General features: G+C 39.8%; 1 long non-coding RNA gene across 1 annotated transcript; it reads left to right on the top strand.

The window, feature by feature from the left end:
- The first annotated feature begins 13,129 nt into the window (after positions 1-13,129).
- LOC134943868 (uncharacterized) lies at positions 13,130-24,893 on the top strand. The gene is made up of 4 exons (XR_010181798.1): positions 13,130-13,198; positions 17,746-17,814; positions 21,100-21,197; positions 24,266-24,893. It is a non-coding gene; the product is annotated as an uncharacterized LOC134943868 (long non-coding RNA).
- Positions 24,894-25,469: the final 576 nt, after the last annotated feature.

Below are 25,469 nucleotides of genomic sequence, written 5' to 3'. Positions count from 1 at the left end.
GGCATTAGCCTTTCCTTGCCACTTTGTGTCATGAATGGCATATTGCCAATTTTACGTTTGTCATCAGATAATTTCTTTTTTTTCTGATTTTTAATTTTTGCTTCTTGGATTTTACATGCCCTCTATGACATTGGGCATCGGCCTTAGCAGACTGGTGGCAGCAGCTTCAGCACTAGTACTAGGAACTGGAAGTGGTTCCTGATCTTCCACTATTTTTTCCTCCAAATTGTTGTTCTCCATTTCACAGGACACCACCCCTTTATTATTATTATTATTATAACACACAGAACAGTGCACCTTTATTTTCACAGCACCCCTTTATGCTTACAGCATAAAGGAGAAGTGTACTTTTATTTTATTTTTATTTTTTCAAAATATTTTTATTGAAGCATCATCATGTCAGTTCAACAACATTGTGGTAAGTTGGTTTAACATTTTCGAAAGGTAGGTCCATCAACATGCAGTACCACATATATCAAATTATCGTTGTATCATTGAATAAAACATTTTCACAGTAATGTTGTAGAGCACATTTGTATTTACCTATCCACTTTGGGTGAGAATAAAAGTCAAATCAAATATAATCTATGTGAATGCCTGCCGTGCCACCAGAGCCCCACCCCTCCCCCCCGCCATCTCCCCGAACACAGCATGTTTTGCATAGAACACCCCATCCAAGATCTGATATTAACTAAAATGTAATATCACAGAGGGATTGGAGGGTCGTTAGCGACCACCTGCGACATGTACCAAACTGTATCCTTAAAGCTATTATGGATTTGGGTCCTTAACGGAAGTGACAAGGTAGCTATATATGACTCCCATGTTAGAAAGAACCTCTCAACTTTGTTTTCTCTATCCAGTACCACCTCCACCCACTGCATCCTAAATAGGTAGTGTAGTTTAGCTTTAAAAAGTGCCAACAGTGGCTGAGTGGGTTGTAACCAAGTTTGTAAAATGGTTTTGCAGGCCGCTGCTCCTATAGCCAGCAAGAGCCTCTTGCCCCCATGTGATGTACGAATATTATGGGGAAGCATACCAAACAGGGCCCATTCAGGTGTAATAGGGATGTAGTTGATCAAGCCATCAGTAGAATATTTCCTGACCTGAGTCCAAAAACCTTGAATTACGGGGCAATCCCAAAGACAGTGAAATAAATCTGCTGAGTTAGCTCCACATTTTTAACAGTTGGAATTTGGTGAATTGCCTATCAAGAAACTCCTGTTAGGGGACAAGTAAGCTCTATGCAGTATGTTTAGAAACATAATTGTATATGGAGAGTAAGGCAATTGAGCACATGCTCTGGTGTGAGAACGAAGTATATCGTTTGATGATATATTTGGAAGTCGTGAAAGCCATGGAGCTAGGTTCGTAGAAGATTTGTCTGGTATAAACACTTGTCGTATGCAGTTGTACGTTAAGGAAATGGCTTTTTGTGTCAAGCTTTGATTTTGTAGTAATGTGTCTAGTGGGTTGTTCCAGTCCAACATTGTGAAGGGCCGTATAATAGAGCTAATATAGTGTTGGGCCTGTAAGAATGCAATAGGGTGGGCCGCCATCCAGGGATGGCGTTCCCCAGCATCCCGGAACGTGGAAGGCCTCCTTGCCGATGCACAGACCAAATCTCTCACAGTCCTCACACCCTGGGCCTGCCAACTAGAAAATGAGTGGGAAGCCTGCCCATTCTGAAATTCAGGATTATCTACAAAGGTGAGAAAGAGGGATTTGTATGCATTTAATCCAAATTTGTGTCTTAGTACATGCCAAGTTTTCCTAGTATGCCAGAGCAATGGGTTATCACGTATTTCCGGTGAAATTTCGCAGTCATATACATGAAGAAAACTGGTAAGGTTAATTCCTCCCAAGAATTCCTTTTCTAGTGATGTGTTCGCATAAAGATCTCGGCCATTTAGCCAATCTTTAATGTATCTGGTGTGCGCTGCATATGAGTATAATTGAACGTCAGGAAAGTTTATTCCCCCATTATTTTTCATTTGTTGTAGCTTGTTTAGTCCTATCCTCGGATGTTTGCCCTTCCAAATAAATTGTCTAAAACTGCGGTTAATCGACTTTGCGTCTTTATTCGAGATCACATAAGGGAGTGCCTGTATTAAAAACATTAATTTTGGGAATTAAATCATTTTAATAAGGTTCGCTCTACCTAAGTATGATAACCATAGCCCCTTCCACCCATCTAACTCTGTTGCTATAGAGCGAATAACAGTGGAAAAGTTGAGACTGTAGAGGAGAAAAGGATTATGTGAGATTTTAACCCCAAGGTAAGTGAAGTGTTGATGTGCCCACATTATTGGGATAGTGGATTTAAAAGAAACGCGAGAGGAGGGAGTTCCAAGACGAAACGCCACCGATTTAGACGTATTGACTTCGAAGCCGGACACCCGTCCATACTTAGCCAAAAGAGAGAATATCTTATCCAGGGATTCTGCGGGGTCCCCAACAAACAGCAAAATGTCGTCTGCAAAAGCGGTCAACTTTATTTCCCTTTGACCAATCTGAATTCCCCTAAAGTAGTCTCCACCTTGGAAAAGTCTAAGCAATGGATCTATAGCTAAGTTAAATAATATAGGGGAAAGGGGGCAACCCTGTCTAGTACCCCTAGACATCACTATAGGGTTACTACTGTATCCATTTATTATCAGAGAGGTGGAGGGAGTAGTGTAGATGTATTTTATAAGATTAATGAACACTGGATCAAATTGCCGTGCATGAAGAATTCCAAACAAATGCGGCCATAAAACAGTATCAAACGCTTTGGTCGTATCTAGATTTAAAAGAATATTTTGGGTGTGTGATTCTCCATGAGATTTTACTACCGCTGCTATCATTGTTCGAATTCCTTTGACTAGATGTTTATGGCGAACAAATCCCAGCTGGTGGTCAGTGAGAATCTGCGGGTGCAGCAGCTGGAGTCTATCCGCCACAATTTTGGTTAGTATTTTAATGTCTGTATTAAGTAGCGTAATTGGTCTATACGAGTCAATTTGCTGGGGGTCGCGCTGTGGTTTGGGGATCATGATAGTGTGTGCGTTATTGAAATGAGGAAAGAATGTACTGTTGTGTAGAATTTCGTTAAACAGTTCACCCAAAGCAGGTGCTATGTGTCCCTGAAGTATTTTGTAATATTCGTTGGATAACCCATCTGGGCCTGGTGATTTATGTAATTTCAGCTTCGAAATAGCATTAGTTATTTCTTCAAGTGTGATATCCTGTTTGAATGTTTCATTTTGTGAACTAGACAATTTGGGAAGATTTGCTTCAGACAAAATACGGTCATATAATGTCTGATCAAATGGACGTGCATCGTACAAATTAGAAAAGTATGCTTTGAAGTGTGCTAGGATACGTGAGGTTGTTGTGTCAATTGAAGACGAGTTCGGGTCTTTAATGGCGGTAATCAATCTCTTTGGGGCGCTCAGTTTGGACATGGTGGCTAACAATCGTCCGGTTTTGTTGCCCCACCGAAAGTATTTAGATTTTGAGAAAGTCAGATCACGCTGTGCCTGAGACAGCAGAAAATCATCCAACATCTGTCTTGCATGTGTGTATGTCTGTCTATTATCTGGGGAAGGGGAGTCTATGTATGTTCGCAAAGCATCCGTTAATGAAGCATGAAGAGCTTGGTATTGCGCAGAGACTTTATTTTTCCGTTTGGAGATGTACTCCATTATGCTTCCTCTCATAGTAGCCTTAGATGCTCCCCAGAATATAGTCGGTTTCTCCCAAAAATCAATGTTGTCGTCAGTAAAAGTCATCCAACTATTTGTTAGAAATAGACGAATGTCTTCCGAATTATATAAGTAAGTCGGGAATCTCCAAGGCTTAAAGTTCCCAGCTGACGTAGGTCTGGCGAGATGAAGTGTAATTGGGGCATGGTCGGAGACCAGGATGTTATGAATGTCTACTTTTAGAACACGCGACACCAAGGGATTACTTATGAGAAAGGAGTCTATTCTAGACCATGAGCCATGTACTGCCGAAAAAAAGGTGAAGGAATGGTCGGTTGGGTTAAGGAGCCTCCAAATGTCACTAAGTTGTAGTGTTGTCTTGAGGAAATGCCTTTGTGTATAAGAAGCTGATGAAGGGTTCTGTGGGGCAGGCTGTTTATCAATCGTTGGGTCATCTACTGAATTAAAGTCTCCCGCAAGTACTAGGAGACCATTCTGTCGCTGCGCTAGGGTTTGAGCCAAAGATTGTAAGAACTCCGAGGTTGACACATTAGGTGCATAGATATTAACTAGTGTGTAATTTGTTCCCCATATGATTGCGTCTAAAATTATAAATCTTCCTTTTGAGTCAAGTATAGAATTAGTGATAGAGTATTGAACATCTTTCTGAAATAGGATCGACACTCCCCTGGTTTTATTGCGGAATTTAGATGAAACGCATTCGCCCAACCATGGAGCCCGCAGTGTCGATTCGCCTCCCGCCTCCCAATGGGTCTCCTGCAGAAATATAATGTCTGGATGAAATTTACGTAAGTGGTTCACCACTCTCCTTCTCTTAACGGGAGAATTGAGGCCTCCCACGTTCCAGGATATTAGCTTCAGAGGAGCAGGGGTATTCAAAGGAGGGATGGGTTGAGAATTAGATTGCATTATCCAACACCCAGTTTGGGAAACCGTCTTGCCGTGTGATATGTGCATGTTGGAAAAACCCCTCCATCCCAGCCATCGGAAGGGGTCGAATATCTAGGGGGACAGGGGGAGGGTGTAGGCCCCGGCAGCATCGACCTAACAAACAAACAATGCCTCAATCCACATTTTCTAAATTTTCCGTAACCGAACATCTTAAGAGTAGTCAATACGCTTAGAGCATTGACACCCATGATCCCACACCAAAAAAACATGAGAAATAGAAGAACAAAAACAAAATAAAAACCAAACATCAGATCATCTTGAGTAGCCTTGTAGTGTCTACTGGCATTACATCTTAATGTACATGGTAAAAAGCAACCACTTTATATTTAGCGATCAGATGGTCCCCCTGCATGAAATACCCTGTCAAAGTGTGTTTTAGCCAATGTCGGGTCAGAGAAAAATATGTCGCGGCCATTTTCCTGCACCCGCAGTTTAGCCGGGTACGATAGTTGGAATCGTGTACCGCTGTCATGGAGTAATTTGCATACCTCTACAAATTCCTTCCTTTTTTGGGAAACAGAGGCCGAAAAATCTTGGAAGATTAGAATTTTTGACCCATTTACCTCTAACCGTGAGATCTTACGATAAGCTCCCAGAGTTGCCTCTTTCATGCGGTAGTCTAAATATTTGGCTATGACAGGCCGTGGTCTAACCGCGGAATAGGGTCTTTCTGGTCCCAATCTATGTGCCCGTTCAATATGCACTAGGAACGGGGAATCTTGGGCCCCCAGTTCTTTGGGGAGGTCAACTGTGAGGAACTCAAGAAGTTTAGGGCCCCTAACCGTTTCGGGGATGCCAATGAAACGGAGATTATTTCGTATATGACGATTTTCCATATCATCAACCTTAGCCTGGAGATTTTGGATGGAGGAGGTCTGGGTATCCACTAGTCGTTGTAGTGAATCCGCACGGTCCTCCGAATCACTAGTCCGTTGCTCTAAGGAAGCAATACGGGTAGTATTGGTATCTATTTTAGTTAAGGCTGCATCAAATGCAGTTTGTAAGGTTTCCAGCTTTTTATCAATTAATGGCATAATGATTTTCGAGATTTCCTGGGCCGTTTCTGCGGCCGAGGGAACCTTTGGGACATGAGTGGGAGAGGAGGGGGCGCTTAAAGAATCTTCCTCTTCTGAGTTATGCACCGGAGAAGAAGGAGCAGTAGCTCGTCCTTGGTTGTTTTTGGATTTCCCCGTCCTTGTGTTCACAGAAGAGTGTTGGGACTTTTGGGAATTTGTTCTGTTATAATATTTATCCATTATTCTCTACCTCTGTCACAATTTGCTGTTAATTTGAGCAAAAAGAATATCTGCCTTTGCAGTAAATGTTTGCAGGTTTGAAAAAGGCTACTTGAAAGATTAAAGTTGGCCTACATGCCGCTTGAAGGATACATTGAATAAGAAATAACTCTTAATGAAAAAACTATAAGACTGTAGGATCACACTGCAGTTGCGTTATGTTTCAAACTCAATCAAATAATATACACAGCTATTTGTCAGAGAGACACTAGATGTCGCTGTTGCATAAGCTGTGTGCACTACCTGTTTATCCTATATAGTAAATTTTATAGCACTAGTACAGTTCAAACATGCATCCTTAATATCAGTCCATAATAAGTCAATGAGTGGGTTGTTGAAATTTTAGAGCCCTAGGCACACTGAAAAATCCTTTGTGCACAGTCTCCCAAATAGTGCTATCCTCACGTAACGGCTGAGTCACCATTTACTGTTAATTTGAGCAAAAAGATTATCTGCCTTTGCAATACGTGTGTGCAGGTTTGAAAAAGACCACTCAAAAGATTAAATTAGGCCTACATGCCGGGTGAAGGATACATTGAATAAGAAATAACTCTTAATGGAAAAACAATAAGACTGTAGGATCACACTGCAGTTGTGTTATGTTTCAAAATCAATCAAGCAATATACACAGCTATTTGTCAGAGAGACACTAGATGTCGCTGTTGCATAAGCTGTGTGCACTACCCGCTTATCCTATATAGTAAATTTTATAGCACTAGTACAGTTCAGACATGCATCCTTAATATCAGCCCATAATAAATTAATGAGTGGATTGTTGAAATTTTAAAACGCTAGGCACACTGAAAAATCCTTTGTGCACAGTCTCCCAAGTAGTGCTATCCGCCCATAGCGGCTGAGTCACCATTTACTGTTAATTTGAGCAAAAAGATTATCTGCCTTTGCAGTAAGTGTGTGCAGGTTTGAAAAAGTCTACTCAAAAGATTAAATTAGGCCTACATGCCGCGTGAAGGATACCTTGAATAAGAAATAACTCTTAATGGGAAAACAATAAGACTGTAGGATCACACTGCAGTTGTGTTATGTTTCAAAATTAATCAAGTAATATACACAGCTATTTGTCAGAGAGACACCAGATGTCGCTGTTGCATAAGCTGCGTGCACTACCTATATAACCTATATAGCAAACTTTATAGCACTAGTGAAGTTCAAACATGCATCCTTAATATCAGCTCACAATAAGTCAGTGAGTGGGTTGTTAATATTTAAAACTCTAGGTACACTGAAAAATCCTTTGTGCACAGTCCCCCAAAAAGTGCCATCCACCTGTAACGGCTGAGTGTGAATGAGCAAAGTAAGATATATGCAGTTCAACCTGTACCGAAAATGGGGTTATGTCTCTGTGTAGCACTGAACACCACCGTCACCCGACAGAGAAGGAAATCCAGGCGCATAAGGTGTGTCAAAAAGCCCAACAGTCAAACATGCCCAGATGTAGGTTTGGGCCAGAAGAACTAAAGTTTATGTCCAGGATCCTGAGATAACGGGGAAGGCAGCAGGGAGGGAAGATAGAGTATTTGGTAAGGGGGTATGAGGTGGGGTATGGTAAACACAATAGGTGGGGAGGTTCAAAGAAATGGGAAAGCAGAAAATAAGGGTGTTAGTGAGGAAAGAGATAGGGGTAAACAAACAGTATTAGTACCCTTCAGGAAGAGAGATGCCTCCAAGTGACCAGGGTCCTGCAGCGTCGCGTCAGCTCCCTGATGTCCAGCAGTACGACTCCGGGGGATGGTTCAGACTGAAGCCGATGTAGGAGCCGATGTAGGGACAGGCGGCTCTTCTCCTCCACTCCGATACTCCGTCAGCCCGATGATTTTCACCCAAGGCAGCCCGTCGGGTTGTTAGGGAGCACGGCGCGCACCGCGATCTTCCCAACCCTCTCTCCGGTCGACTCGGTTCCGTTGCCGCTTATCTCCTCCATGAGGCTGCCAGGACAGAGCCGTCCGAGTGTGCCACGTCGTCAGTCCCCCGTATTGGTAGGCCCAGGCCCGCACGCTGAAAACCGCGCGGGGAACAGTTCCAGTGGTTACCCCGACCAAGGCCCCCAGCGGCTCCAGCCAGGCCCCACACTCCCACGGAAGGTGATAGAGGAGCCTTGTGTCGCCTGCCAGCGATCAACTCAGCAGGCTCGGCCACCAACACAGACAGACCGCTGGAAGGCAAGGGCTCCGGTGAGTGGGGATAGGCAGCGTAGGGGAAATTGTCCCGTGGGCAGAGGCGCGAGACCACGCCACCAGGGTCCGGGAAGGCCTGAATCTTTGCAGGCAGGATTCCGGCTTTCGTAGAGCTCCACTCGCCCCAATTTGTATCTCCTCGGATAGAGCGATGTCTCCTTTGTAAAATACAGGCATAGAGTCCCAGTCTAGAGGAGTACAGCCTGGCGATGGGGATGGATTTCACCAGGGGGAGACGGAGCCATTGTAAAATGCTGCCATCGTGATGCGCCGCCCACCGGAAGTCCGTGTACTTTTATTTTAACAACAGCATCCCTGTATTTTTACAGCATACAAGACAGGGCCAGTACCCCTGTATTTTCACAGCATACAGGACCAGTGTGCTTTTATTTTAACAACTGCACCTCTGAATTTTCACAGCATACAGGACCAGTGTACTTTTATTTTAACAACTGCACCCCTGAATTTTTATCGCATATAAGACTGGGCTTGCACCCCTGTATTTTTCCAGCATACAGGACCAGTTTGCATTTATTCTAACAACTGCACCCCTGTATTTTCACAGCATACAGGACCAATGTGCTTTTATTTTAATAACTGCAACCCTAAATTTTTACAGCATGCAGGACCAGTGTGCTTTTATTTTAACAACAGCAGCACCCTAGAATTTTTACAGCATACAAGACTGGACCAGCACCCCTATATATTCACAGCATACAAGACCAACGTGCTTTTATTTTAACCACTGCACCCCTGAATTTTGACAACATACAGGGCCAGTGTACTTTTATTTTAACAACAGCACACCTGCATTTTTACAGCATACAATACTGGGCTAGCACCCCTGTATTTTTAGAGCATATAGGACCAGTGTGCCTTTATTTGAACAACTGCACACCTAAATTTTGACAGCATACAAGACTGGGCCAGTACCCCTGTATTTTCACAGCATACAGGACCAGTGTGCTTTGATTTTAACAACAGCAGCACCCCTGAATTTTAACAGCAGACAAGACTGGGCCAGCTCCCCTGTTTTTTCACACCATACAAAACCAGTGTGCTTTTATTTTAACAACTGCACCCCTGAATTTTTACAGCATGCAGGGCCAGTGTACTTTTATTTTAACAATAGCAGCACCCCTGTATTTTTACAGCATACAGGACCAATGTGCTTTTATTTTAACAACTACACCCCTGAATTTTTACAGCATGCAAGACAGGGCCTTCGCCCATGTATTTTTACAGTATACAGGACCAGTGTGCTTTTATTTTAACAACTGCACCCCTAATTTTTTAGAGCATACAGTTCCAGTGTGATTTTATTTTAACAACAACAGCACCCCTGAATTTTTACAGCATACAAGACTGAGCTAGCACACCTGCATTTTTAGAGCATACAGGACCAGTGTGTCTTTATTTTAACAACTGCACATCTAAATTTTTACAGCATACAAGACAGGACCATCACCCCTGTATTTTCACAGCGTGCAGGACCATGGTGCTTTTATTTTAACAACTGCACCCCTGAATTTTTACAGCATACAGGGCCAGTGTACTTTTATTTGAACAATAACAGCACCCCTAAGTTTTTACAGCATAAAAGACTGGGCCAGCACCCCTGTATTTTAACAGCATATGGACCAGTATGCCTTTATTTTAACAACTGCACTCCTGAATTTTTACCGCATACAAGACAGGGCCTGCACCCCTGTATTTTTACAGTATACATGACCTGTGTACTTTTATTTTAACAACTGCACTCCTGAATTTTTACAGCATACAGGGCCAGTGTACTTTTATTTTAACAACAGTACCTCTGAATTTTTACAGCATACAAGAATTGGCTATCACACCTGTATTTTTACAGCATATAGGACCAGTGTGCCTTTATTTTAACAATTGCACCCCTAAATGTTTACAGCATACAAGACAGGGCCAACACCCCTGTATTTTCAACCCATACAGGACCAGTGTGCTTTTATTTTAACAACTGCACATCTAAATTTTTACAGCATACAAGACAGGACCATCACCCCTGTATTTTCACAGCGTGCAGGACCATGGTGCTTTTATTTTAACAACTGCACCCCTGAATTTTTACAGCATACAGGGCCAGTGTACTTTTATTTGAACAATAACAGCACCCCTAAGTTTTTACAGCATAAAAGACTGGGCCAGCACCCCTGTATTTTAACAGCATATGGACCAGTATGCCTTTATTTTAACAACTGCACTCCTGAATTTTTACCACATACAAGACAGGGCCTGCACCCCTGTATTTTTACAGTATACATGACCTGTGTACTTTTATTTTAACAACTGCACTCCTGAATTTTTACAGCATACAGGGCCAGTGTACTTTTATTTTAACAACAGTACCTCTGAATTTTTACAGCATACAAGAATTGGCTATCACACCTGTATTTTTACAGCATATAGGACCAGTGTGCCTTTATTTTAACAATTGCACCCCTAAATGTTTACAGCATACAAGACAGGGCCAACACCCCTGTATTTTCAACCCATACAGGACCAGTGTGCTTTTATTTTAACAACTGCACATCTAAATTTTTACAGCATACAAGACAGGACCATCACCCCTGTATTTTCACAGCGTGCAGGACCATGGTGCTTTTATTTTAACAACTGCACCCCTGAATTTTTACAGCATACAGGGCCAGTGTACTTTTATTTGAACAATAACAGCACCCCTAAGTTTTTACAGCATAAAAGACTGGGCCAGCACCCCTGTATTTTAACAGCATATGGACCAGTATGCCTTTATTTTAACAACTGCACTCCTGAATTTTTACCACATACAAGACAGGGCCTGCACCCCTGTATTTTTACAGTATACATGACCTGTGTACTTTTATTTTAACAACTGCACTCCTGAATTTTTACAGCATACAGGGCCAGTGTACTTTTATTTTAACAACAGTACCTCTGAATTTTTACAGCATACAAGAATTGGCTATCACACCTGTATTTTTACAGCATATAGGACCAGTGTGCCTTTATTTTAACAATTGCACCCCTAAATGTTTACAGCATACAAGACAGGGCCAACACCCCTGTATTTTCAACCCATACAGGACCAGTGTGCTTTTATTTTAACAACTGCACCCCTGAATTTTTACTGCATACAGGACAAGTGTGCTTTTATTTTAACAACAGCAGCACCCCTGAATTTTTACAGCATACAAAACTTGGCCAGAACCACTGAATTTCACAGCATACAGGACCAGTGTGCTTTTATTTTAACAACTGCACCTCTGTATTTTTACAGCATACAGGGCCAGTGTACTTTTATTTTAACAACAGCAGCACCCCTGAATTTTTACAGTATACAAGACTGTTCCTGTATGCTGTAAAAATACAGGGGTGCTGGCCAGCACCCCTGTATTTTTACAGCAAACAGGAACAGTGGGCCTTTATTTCAATAGCTCCCCTGAATTTTTACAGCATACAAGACAGGGCCAGCACCCATGTATTTTCACAGTATATATGACCAGTGTGCTTTTATTTTAATAACTGCACACCTGAATTTTTACAGCATACAGGGCCAGTGTACTTTTATTTTAACAACAGCACCACTGAATTTTTACAGCATACAAGACTGGGCTAGCACCCCTGTATTTTTACAGCACCCAGTACCAGTGTTCCTTTATTTTAACAACTGCACCCCTGGGATGCCCAGAACCCCCCTTCTCCTGGCAAGTAGCTCAAATTTTGACAATAGCATTGGTATATAATACGATTATTAGAGCTGCTGCCACATCATGAAAGTTAAGAGACAGAGCAGAGCTGCCACACGTGCCCAGTGGTAGCAGCTTCATCTATCAAGTTTGCTGTGTGTGGATCTGAGCACTCAATCAGTGCACTGGACCAGAGAGTAGCTACCCGGAAGAAGAGACAGGAGCCTTATCATGAGGTGGCGGAATGTGCTTAGAAAGTGCAGTACTGGTTCCATTGTGTTAGCGTATTTATTTATTATATGTTTAACCTTTTCATGACCACTTATCTTATTAATATTATTTAAATGTTTGATACAGTCTATACTGTAAACCAGACATGTCCAAACTGCAGCCCTCCAGCTGTTGAGAAACTACACATCCCAGCATGCCCTGACACAGCTTTATCATTCTCTGACAGCAAAACTGTGTCAGGGCTTGCTGGGATATGTAGTTTAACTACAGCTGGAGGGCCGCAGTTTGGACATGCCTGCTCTAGACCATCTATAGTGTTGCATATTAATACTGTATTTCATGTTCTGCAGAGTGGTAGACTGTGGATTACATTTGGAAACCCTCCACCAGAAATTCTGTGTTTACCACAGAACATATCATATAATATACACTTATCCACCCTATTTCCAAAAACGTATTACAGTACCAAATGAGGCATGAAGCATGCATGTGTTTTGAATAAAATTCTCCTCTAATATAATGACTTTTGTTTCACCGCTCTTGTTGAAAACATGTGTGTCATGAAATACATTAAACTAACAGAATAGGAATGTTTTTGTCTAGATAAGTTGAGCCATAATGGTATCCTACGCAAAAAGCCATTGCGTTGCCAAGGACATTTCGGGAGTACTGTACATTGTCAAGTTTAATGGATGCTATAGTTGACCAGGCCAAATGTCATACTTGTTTCCGCCAAGTCTGTGGCATAAGTCTGTTGCATAAGTCTGCTACATAAGATATATGAACTATTTGGGTGGAGTTATGTTATTTTTGCAAGAAAGTATAAAAGTACCAATTCTAATAATAATAATTGTTTTTTTGCATTAAGTGAAGTACATTTCACTTAGTTAAGGGCTTGATCTTTTTATAAACAAATAGTCATTTCTTTATTCAACTTTAATTTACTTATTATTGAATTTGAGCAATAAATCAATTTTAACACTAATTAGGGCTTTCAGCTGTGTGGGTGTGTTAAAAAGGCTGCCAGCCTGATCATTGCTCTCTCACACTGCCTGGGGAAAGATGACAGACTATGGAGTATCATTGAGAGAGAGCTGCTGTTGAAAACCAGTGAGCTCTGCTTGGTAAACTTCTTTTTATTTTTTGTTAGTGAGTTAGGATTATTCTGTGTTTAGTTTGTGCCAGCCGGCAAGGAATTTTATTTTTGATGTTTATTTCTGTTTTGCTGCACAACAAAACTGTCTGAGGCCAGTTGCACCAAACAAACAGACTTGTGTGATCTCTCAGCTGCTGCACAATGCCATCTACTCCATGAGATGATACCTGTTCCCCTGACACTGTTACAGATAATAGTCTTTGAACTTTCTCTTTTTTATCCTTTTATTCTCTGAAATTTTCTCATAGGTTTGTTCTGTCTGCTACATTCTTTTTATTTGCATTTAATTACTAAGGCTGGAATAGATTGGGATTATTTGCTACTTTATTTCTTACTTGCCATTAGAGAGGTTCCCCAATCCTCCACAGGGGGTTTCACCTTTTGATTTGTTGTATGGGAGACACCCAAAGGGATTGCTGGACATTGCTAAGGAGACATGGGTGGGGCAATCCAGTCCTTGTAAAACTGTTATTCAGCATGTTTCTCAGATACAGGAAAGATTGGCTGCAGTGGTGATGATAGTAAGAGAGCACTTTGAACAGACCCAACAGGCACACCAGAGGGTGTACAAATACAATGCCCAGTTGCACATATTTGCTCCTGTGGACAGAGTGCTTGTTTTGGTTCCCACAGTAGAAAGTAAACTCTTGGTGAAGTGGCATGGACACTTTGAAATCCTAGAATAAGTAAAGGATTTTAAGCCTGGGAAAAGAAAGCCAGAGCTGATCTACCATGTAAATCTTATAAAACCATGGATGGATAGAGTAGCTATGTCAGCCACTCCAGTCCCTCCAGTAAACCCCGTACTTTTGTTTTCCAATGTAACAATAGCTAAAACCCTCTCAACTGTTCAAAAGCAGCAGCAACTGTTCAAAGGATGATGGATAGAATTCTACGACCCCATAGTCAGTATGCTACTGCTTATTTGGATGATATAGTCATCTGCCTGATTAGCAGTCTCACTTTTACTGTACTAGAAGGGTTGTTCCCATACAAGATGTTGCCATTTGGGTTACATGGGGCACCTGACACTTTTCAAAGGATGACAGTTGATGTACCAAGGAGAAGAAAGAAAGACCCTTTTGTTGGCGCACTCGTTAAGAACATAAGTAAATTAAAACCTAACTTTTATTAGTAACCATATAAAAATCGTTTTAGCAAAACTATTTAATAAGCCCTTTGTTCAATATACCATGCACAATTACATGTTCATTTTGTTTACTTGTACGTGAAAAACAGACAATCTGAAAATATTGATTAATTAGGGCAGAAATAACCCAATATGCAGCAGGATGCCAGTTAGACCCTGCATTAGGGAACTTAAAGTGTAGCGCCCTCAAAAAATATATGTATATTTTATAAATATAATAATCAGTAGCTTAAAAATTATTAACTGGTTCACAATTAGAACCAACACGTTCTAGTGGTAATAAGTATAAAAATAGAAAAAGACAGAAGTAAGAACATTTATGAATCTGTTGTCAACGTTAGACTGTATTTTAGATTTACATAAGACCTACTACACCAGATATTCTCTGGGGGTCACCCTCCAGGTACTGGTCCCGCCCAGCACTTTATCGCTTCCAAGATCGAAAAAGATTGGGCATTTTAAGTGTGGTTTGCTAGTAGAAACACCTCCCGTATCTTACCCAGGATCGTTGATGAGAGTTCATGATTAAGAGCAAAGGTAAAGTGTTTAGTGGAAGATAAAAAAAAGAGAGGATCTGCTTTTGGCGTTAGACTGTGAGCTGTCTGTCAGTTATCAACCAAACAGAACCTCACTGAGTCAACAATGAGAGTCCTGAATATAGAAAAGTCTGAGAATTTGAGTAAGTGGAAGTGTGTTGCTTCTCTTAATGAGGGAATATATCAGACATAATAGTACTGGTATCCATTTGACAGAATTGTTACCCTGCCAGGGGAATATCACAAAGATGTTTTACCAGACAGAACAACATGGATTACCAATCAAGTTTATAAATAAAACTGACTAAATCAGAGTAATAGATAGTAAAGCCAGCAAAATCGTTTAAGCACACCTGAAACAAATAACCGTGCAGTCACAATAGACATGAGTTGGCTATGAAAATCATGAGATTAAAGAGATATTACCTTCATTTGGCTCAAATTATTACACAGCACATGTATCAGAGATGTAGTATTACTCTTATTGAAGAGAGGATATCAAACAGGATAGTATTAAATATTAAACTGCAAGAATTGTTGCGCAGTTTTAGAAAAATGCCACAAAACACATGGGTTGATAAAGACGGTTTGTGAGTAATGCTGACTGAATCTAAATAATATATTAACCAGCCAATCAAATTATATATGCGCACCTGAGATTATACCAAATGGCACATTTTGAAAGCAAATAACAATATAGATGCAAAAAACATGAATTGACTATGTAGATCGTGAAATTACTGTCTAGCAGTTAGGGAAGTATTGCATCCAACTGGTTAAATTGTTGTATAGCTAGGAATGTTACAACATCATGAATAGAAACATACTGAGGGAGATTTGAAACAATAAATGCACTTGTATCCTTTATTCTAGTAAGATTGACATATAACTTCTTGTCTAAGATTTATAGTCCTGGTTTGGCAAGAAGGGAAGATGCTTCACAACTACTGGTTTTCAGTTAATGTTTCATGCTTATTAATATTTATGCTATGACACCTTATCACTTATTTAATTTCACGCCACTCCAAAATATATCCACATCTATATAATCATAATAGGCAGTGGCTTCAATTGGATCATCAACCTGGTAAATGATTCTTCAGTTATCCCCTATAGACCCTCTTCTTGGGATCTCTGTAATATAAGAGGTTTACTTGAACACCAACTGGCAAATACCTGAAGAATCCAAGACACAGTAGACATGGATTACTGATTTTTTTCTAACCCCACCATCCTCTTTTTAAAAATATTTTTTTCCCCTATTAAGTTGTTGCCATGTTCACCTGTCACATTTGATCCATTATGGGGTTTGACCATGCCTCTATATGGTACTCTGTATGTCAATGCTTTGTTGTGAAAGAAAGGCCTTTGTTAGGTTTGTCAGTTCATGCTGGTCCACTTGGGACTAATTGCTTCCTTACTCTTGTCCATTTATGTAAAACTATGGGCAATCATCTCAGATCATTTGTTATCACAAATTATATAAACTAAGGGTCCACTTTGTCTTCCATGAAATTTATCCTTTGTATGGAAGCAAGTTCTTGGAGACCATTCCTATTTTGTAGTTAACTAATATACTGATATAAACAAATCCAGAGCCTGCAGTTTGCTTTTCAATGACAAATATTAAATACTTAGGCACCTACAGTATGTCACTAAAATTATGGATTGCCTCTTTGGCTCTAAGTCCTCTCCTAAACTTGCTGACATATGAGCATGAAGACAGAATACTTTCTCATGGCTGGATAGAATTAATGTCACAAATATGAAAATCTTACTCAAACTTCTTTGTCTCCAACAAACTCTCCCCCTGAAATTCCTCTTTATTTTTTTCAGGGAAGTGTACACTCAGGTACAGTATTCAACTTTGTTTGGCATGGTCAGAAATATGTTACATACTGTAGATACAGACACCAGTGAGGCCTGCAACAGCCACATTTTCATGTTTACTGCCAGTCAGTCATCCTGGTCAGAGTAATGGAATAGATGCCTCATGCATGTTTACAATAAAATCTGGTCAGGAGTTCAATAGTTAGAATGGCTACACTGTTTTGTCAACAGTGGAATGCAAGTTACAGTTGTAATGTTACTACTAACTAACAGTGTTGAAATCGGGTGTGGTATTGAAGGTCGACAGTAACTAGGTCGACAATGTCTAGGTCGTCCACTATTGGTCGACAGTAACTATGTTGACAGGGTGTCTAGGTCGACAGGGTCTTTAGGTCGACATGTTCTAGGTCGACAGGTCAAAAGGTCGACATGAGTTTTTTATGGGTTTTTTGGTGTCGTTTTATTCGTAGAGTGACCGGAAACCCCAGTTAGTGCACCATGTCCCCTCGCATGGCTCGCTTTGCTCGCCATGCTTTGGCCAAGGTGCCTCGCTCCACTACCGCTTCGCTCGTTACAGATTACCGTTCCAATCGTAGTCCACGTGGATCGCTAAGTATGAAAAGGTTCAAAAAAAGAAAAAAATTGTGAAAAACTCATGTCGACCTTATGACCTGTCAACCTGGAACATGTCGACCTAAAGAACCTGTCGACCTAGACACCCTGTCGACCTAGTTACTGTCGACCAATAGTGGTCGACCTAGACATTGTCGACCTAGTTACTGTTGACTTAGAGACCGGATCCCGTTGAAATCATGAAATGTGACTATGATAGATCATTAAAATATGTTGTGACTCTTTCCTCTATTTGAACTTTAAGAAGTGCCTAACGTCAATATTTGTTATTGTTGGTCTTTAATAGTACGTATTAATAGTTTAAGTGCAAGACACAGGTCACACAGTATTTAAAGTCTGGGGCTTTCTATATTATACATTTTATAGTTATTAGAAGTTACCAGCGAGTCCTGTGACCAGGGATTTGAGCTGCTATACAGATCATCGAAATTTAAGGTAAATGCAAATATATTGACATTTATATCTCTACAGTATATCATTTTTTTATAACATCCTAAAAGGCCAAAATAAACTTTTTGATTCAGTACTAAGCATTGTCCAGCATACTGTATCATAAATTATTGGAAACATTAATAAGATTGAAGAACAAAATGTGAATTATTCTGTGTGAAGTACAGTAGGTGAGATTGAAAGTTATGCTATGCTGAGCCATGGGCCATGTACAGACGCATCCCTAAATCCTGACTTTATGCCACACTCCCCCATAAATTTACCCATTTTCATATGAAATACATAAATCTGCATAAATACTGTTACTGTACATCTGGGGTTCAGTGACATGCAGTGAGGTAAATGGTTGAGGAGGCACCAGCTAGTACCAGAGTCAAAGGGAGCATGTGGGCATTATACACAGGTGCAGCAGTATATACATGTGGGCATTATACACATCTGCAGGAGTATATACATGTGGGCATTATACACAGGTGCAGAGCCGGCCCTAGCCAATATGATGCCCTAGGCAAGATTTTGGCTGGTGCCCCCTAGCACAGGCACTAGTTCCGCCTCTGACCCTGTACCCCTTTCCCAGCAGTATCACCCCTCACCCATAGCAGTCCTCATTTTGGTGCTCCTACCCCTTTTTTTAGGAACAGTGAGCACATTCGGTGCGCAGGCCAAAAACGGGGCGTGTTCTTGCTGGGAAGGGGCACGGCCACACAATAATACCCCAGTTGAAATTACTCTACACAGTACTGCAACTTTATTCACATTATATCATGCAATAGTGTCTCTTATTCACGTTACATCACACAATAGTACCACGTTACTCCTCACAGTAGAGCCCCTTATTCACATTATACCACACCATATTCACATTATACCACACCATATTGCTCTTTATTCACATTAGACCACACATTAGTGCCCTTTCTATACGTTATGCCACAAAGTAGTACACCTTATACACATAATGCCGCACATTAGAAATGCATTTTGTATGCAGATAGAGCCGCAGTCACACACAGAATATAGGCATGCTGCATATCATTTTAATCAGCAGAAGCTGCTTGTGCCCCTGGGCATTTCAAATGCCCTAGGCATTTGCCTAGTTTGCCTATGCCTAGGGCCAGCTCTGCACAGGTGCAGCAGTATATACATGTGGGCATTATACACAAGTGCAGCAGTATATACATGTAGGCATTATACACAGGTGCTGCAGTATATACATGTGGGAATTATACACAGGTGCAGCAGTATATACATGCGGGCATTATACACAGGTGCAGCAGTATATACATGTGGGCATTATACACAGGTGCAGCAGTATATACTTGTGGGCATTATACACAGGTACAGCAGTATATACATGTGAGCATTATACAGGTGCAGCAGTATATACATGTGGGCATTATATACAGGTGCAGCAGTATATACATGTGGGCAGGTGCAGCAGTATATACTGCTAGAAATTTGGTGAGCTTTGATTAGATATGTGCAAAAAGATACCACTGCCTCACCTGCCATAGACTTTTTACTCCAGAGTTTTGACTATAAAAATGTTTCGAATAACACAAAGAATAAATTTCTAATATGTTCTTTGTATTTTTCATGTACTTTTTATACTGTAGTCATAACTCTGGCATATACAATTGTATGACCGGAAAGGCTCTGGCTTACCTGCCTTACCACACCGCGTGTCATTGATGTAGGTGGAGGGGGTTAAAAGTTTGAGCTTTTCAGTGGGTGGCACTGGAGAAGTCAGGTCAGTCCCAGCTACAGTGTAAGTGGGGGACAGGTGAATACATCAAATTGTATCTACATTCAGGGAGAGCACATTTACAAGGCATTAACTGGTTAATTGGCAGATTCAGAAATTTTTCCCCTATGAAGGTGTTTAGGGGGTAAAAGCAATGACATATTGAAGTGAGTTAAATAAATAATCTAGGCAAATAGTGAGTGAAAAATTCACTATTCTACTAGTTTAAAAGAACACAATACAAAATATTAGCAAAAATGTGACAATACCAGAGGGTTCACCATATTACATATTGCACATACAGTTTTGCTCCTATACCACACAGCATCATGATGTGCTCTCTGCACACTTGGTAACAATTAAGAAGGTAATTCGGACCTGATCGCTGCTGTGCGTTTACGTAAAGCGGGTGATCAGGTCTGAATTGCGCATGCGTATGCACCACAATGCGCAGGCGCGATGGAGCGCAGCAACGGGGTTTGTGCGAAAATTATGAACGCACCAGTGAACGCAAGGAGATTGACAGGAAGAGTGCGTTTTTGGGTGGCAACTGACTGTTATCAGGGAGTGTCCGGAAAAACGCAGGAGTGTCCAGGTGTTTGGAGGGAGGGTGTCTGATGTAATCTCCGGCCCCGATTATCGCAGCAGCATAGTAATTCCTGGGCTGTGCAGAAACTGCACAAACTGATGTGCGATTGCACACCAGCACACAGTAAATATACCCTCCTCCTGTAGTCAGCGACTACTTGATCGCAGGGATACAAAAAACACACCCTAGCGATCAGGTCTGAATTACCTCCTAAGTATGATGTACATTATCTTCTTGCATTTAGTGGTTAGACAAACTAACAAGTCCATGGAGGCTCCTCCATACATTTTTAGTAATTTCTCATATTCTGCATCATCCTCCTGGCTGATTTAATTGCCCTTTGCACAGTGCTATCAGAGTCATTACCCTACACTGACATTGAAAAGATTAGGTCTACTGTACAAACCCCCAGCACACTGTGACTACTGTATGTTTTTTTAAAACCCTACTAGTCTTGAAGTGACCTCTTCAGCATTCCTCTTATCATGGTAATCATGTGTGGCCAATATGACTCAATGGTATGCCCACTAAATGAATTAAAGTGAGATGGGGTTGTCCAGTGTGCTAAACTTTTATTCTTAATGCCTCTCACCACAAATTTAAGCATAATAAGACACTGTTCATTTCTTGAAAATATATTGTTTTCTATTAAATTAAATAATTGAATTAACATTTTGAATACTGTCAAAATAAAAAAATGACACAAATAAACAGAATCTGAGGAAATGCACACTATACACTTGTGAAACAATTTAAAGTATCTAAATGTTTTGCAGTTTTCTGACTGAAACCATTGCCACAATGTTATAACATAATCAAAGTGAAAAATAGTAATGTGCAAAAAGAGAAATTAAAAATATTTCTAAAATATTTATAATTAAACTCCAAGGGAAATTTAAAGGTGACTTAATAACATGATGTCTTCTATTCCTCATAGTACTGTGACATTTTAATTAATTGCATAGAGGATTGGAAACCACGCTTTATAAGTAAGATTCTTTCCCCTCCTGTGTTCAGCTTTATGACATTATAAAGGTGAGTTTTGATACATTAGTTTGTGATCCAGCTACTACATTTCAATAAATATTCAATACATTTCTGTTATAACAGATCTCTGTATCTGGTGGTGCACTTTGATGTTAGTGAGATATAAGTTGACATACTGTGGAAAACTGAGAATTTTGCACTGTACAGAAGCTACTTTTTGGTTTTGTCTAGCACACCTAAAAAATACCGTGAATAAGAATCTTAATGGAGATTAAAAAAAATAATAATAATTTTTATTATTATTATTAATAATCAAAATTTGTGGGGGGGTTTCAATCCTTTAGTTAGATACCATATATAAGTATAGTAATCCCCCAATAACTTATTCATTTTGATACTGCATAAATGTAATTAACAGTGTAACAACAACAAGGTGACAAATCAGAGGTAAGTCTATCCATTGTTTTTATTGGTTCTACCATGTAATGGAAAATGACTTGAGTTACTGTAAATATATTACAAAAAAAGCATTTTCTTTGTTGTCAAAATAAATGCTTATAAATTTGTTTAATCAGATATACATTCAGAAAATGTATATGAAAAATGTGTATGATAATAATTTCTACATCGGCTTTTAAAACCATTTATTTATTCAAAACAAAAGTAATAATTTTTGTGTTATGTAAATAAAGTGGACAATTTACTGATACTGACACTAAGCTGCATAAGACGTGAATATGACAGACCATTAGTAAATGGTGTGGGACTTTTTCTATGGGCTGAATTTGAAGATTCCATAAACACAAATTGTTACTGCTTTTTTTAAATTATCATTTGTTATTGTAGGCTTACACATGAAAGAAATGCATGATTATTGAATGAATGCACTTAGATAACATTTTGCATTCTACATATTGTTATATTACCTATAAACTGCCATGTTTGTTGTTTTGTGGTGCACTGCCTTTAATAAATTATGCAGATATCAGAGGTTATCCAGGAGTCCTGGGACCACATGCAAGTGCAAGGATGAGGGCTACTATACAGGACACAAAAACTTATTTGAGTTGGAAGATGTGTTGGTACAATTAAATAGATGTTACTGGTGTAGATTCGTTGATGATATTTTATGATGAGCCACTGCATTCAGAATAGTGGTGAAAGTCTGCTTAGATGAAGATCAGTTAGAAGGGGATTTCAATAGTCAGTGTGAGAGATAATGAGGGTTATCAATCCAGGACAGATGCTTTTCAGAGCAGCTGTCCCAGCACCGTTGGTGGCTCCAGAGGAGGGGCTGCAGGTCAGTTCAAATTTCAAATAGGGGAGCCACACCAGATGTCACCAACTGCCATTTCAAACTGACTGACTGGCAGTTGGTGTAGCTCCCATATTTACATTTTGAACTGAGCTGCAGCCCCACCTCTAGAGTCACCCCTCCCTGGCACCAGAGCCATATAGAATTGCTGCTATAGTTTTCGATATCTTGCCGCAAATCACTGTGAGGAGGATCCTTAACTTGCATGAGACAAATTAAATTTTTAATAACTAGACCCTTAAAGCCAAAGTGTTTAAGATGATAAATGTTTTCTCAAAGACACTGACTTGAGCCCCATTGTTTCCATCAGTTGTACAGTATCTGTACAACATATTACTTGTCTTACCTGCGCTACATCTTTATCACATAAACAAGGGAAATGGCTCTAGACTGCACACCCTAGCTCATGTAATGAGAATAGCTATCTTGCTGAGATTAATAGTGCTACGCATAGAAGAAATGGGTGCAGATGCACTCTGCAATCTTCAATCTCAAAATGTAAATATCTATTACAATAAAATATAATATAAGAGGTTGTTGGCATATATTTGGTCAAAGATATGGCCTGCCCACCAATATCCATGTCACCTCTGTCGAGTAAGTCCCTAACACTCTGGGGTTCATGTTTGGGGTGCATGGCACTCCTAAACAAGCCCAGCCAAACCCCTCCCATAGGGCATCATACTAGTGAAAGATAGCAGTGGAGTGTTACAGAACATCAGGTGCGTGAAAGCCGCTACTCAGTGTTGAGAGTTTTGCAGGAATAAATAATATGCGAAAAATACATGGATACAAAACACAAAGAAAGTGATATAAAATGTTGTATAAGTGGTGATACCCTGAAGTTGCCCAGCCAGAACAGCTCTGGGGGCCCAACAGCCCAACATTAATTCTAAAAACCAAGACTATATAAATATAAAAAAGGTTTACTTTGGATTATGCCTACATCTTCATCACATCTGCATGTGCCAATCCATCTGTCTACCAACATTAACTTTTATTCCATGAGATAAGAAAAACAGAGCTACAGCTGTGTGATTGACCTAATGAGGATATTACCATTACACAGCCATGTACATGGGTTAAAGTAATAATTAAGTTTCTTTCTAGAATACCTTGAATATGACATGGAGAACCAGACTTACATGAAAAAATTCCTCTTGTTGCCGTTTTATGCTAAATCTGATTACACATTATTAGCTGCCAGCATGTTTTTCTCCCTATATATATATTTGGAGTGCTTATCAATTCTATTATAGTTACAGTAATATATGTTGATGCTCAGTTACACACTCCCATGTATCTATTTCTCTGTAACCTGGCCTTAATAGATATCTGTTATACAACCACTACTGTCCCTAAACTGCTTTACATGTTACTATCTGGAGATTATACAATATCCTTAGAAAAGTGCTTTACACAGATGTACTTTTTTCTTTTGGTCGGTCTCACTGAGGATCTTCTAATATTCATTATGGCATATGACCGATATGTTGCTATATGTGACCCTTTACACTATCACTATATCTTAAATAGTAAAAATTGTTTGTTATTTGCAACTGGCATTTGGATAGCAGGAGGTTTAAATTCACTGTTGTTTACAATCCCAGTGTCACTCATGTCCTTCTGTCATTCTCGCACTATACACCAGTTTTTCTGTGATACTAAAGCTCTTATTAACATCTCATGTGGGGTCACTGAAGATTTTTATATTGTTTTCTATATGCAACTATTATTATTTGCATTTTTCCCAGTCGTGTTCAGTTTGACGTCCTATATAAAATTATCAGTCATCTTGCAGATAAAATCTAAAGATGGAAGAAAAAAAGCCTTCTCCACCTGCTCATCCCACCTCATCATTGTCATTATGTACTATACAACAGGGGTGTCTGTGTACATGATGCCACCATCAGAATACTCTGATGTCCTTGAACCCGTCTTTACTGCACTGTACTCAGTTGTTACACCCATGATCAACCCTTTGATATACAGTCTACGGAATAGAGATGTGAAAAGGTCTCTCCAAAAATTACTGGGGGTGAAACATTTTATTATATTGCAACAAAGCATTTGCAAGAAGTTAAAATAACACAATATGTACAATGATATCTGAATTTTGATGATTTGAGACTGTGAATTGCAAAAAAATACTGTACCTCACCAATACAGCAACATAGCAGATTTCTTATAAATCTCTATGGAGAGTGAGGAGAAATCTGGGATTTTCGAAATTCTCAAGGTGCCACAGGAACTTGTGGAATTCCAGCATATTTTGACATTGCAATTATATACACACCTTTGGATCTACTCTTACTGATTTTTAAAATTGTGAAGCTTTTCTTGCTGTCATGCTCTGTCTGCCTACATCCCTTTAATTGACTAATAACATTCATCCTAAAAAAAAGTTTTTATTTTATTTTTTTACTCAAAAGAGCCATTTTCAGTGGTTTTCTCAGTTTATGAAAAATATTATTTGTTTTCATTTTAAATAATTATGTTCTTTGGTGATATGTCCCCACATGTTATCTCTATTAGAACCTAGAGCTTTTGATCCTGATCTTATATGGTTATTTATTTCATTTTTATTTATCACTATTAATAAATTGGGTAATCGGGGAAAGAATTGTAATGGGCAGAGGTATGCACAAGGTGATGCCAGCTTTATTCATTACTTTTCAATCTTTTCCTTTATCCACTTTTGAGGATAACATAGGCTTGATTCCTGTGATATCGGCTTGTGCTGATGATTTTCTCCTTTGTGTACTGTAGCTTGACTCTTACTGTATATTAAATAAAATTCATAAATATGTCAGTGTCTCTGGACTAGTTGTTCTTGCATCTTGCATCTTGCATCAGTTGCATCTTGCATCAGTTGGGATGATGCTAGGCCCAGGTCACTCAATCATTGACTAGCGTGGCTCAGTCCAATACAATGAGCTGCTTCTTCTCATCTGAGTTACCTGGAAATCACTCTTTCTGTAAACCCTTTACATTCTATAGACTGA

Source organism: Pseudophryne corroboree, chromosome 7 (genome assembly GCF_028390025.1).
Source record: "Pseudophryne corroboree isolate aPseCor3 chromosome 7, aPseCor3.hap2, whole genome shotgun sequence".
Classification (NCBI taxonomy): Eukaryota; Metazoa; Chordata; class Amphibia; order Anura; family Myobatrachidae; genus Pseudophryne; species Pseudophryne corroboree.
The sequence above is the reverse complement of the archived record's forward strand: the minus strand, read 5'-3'. Positions and strand labels throughout refer to the sequence as shown.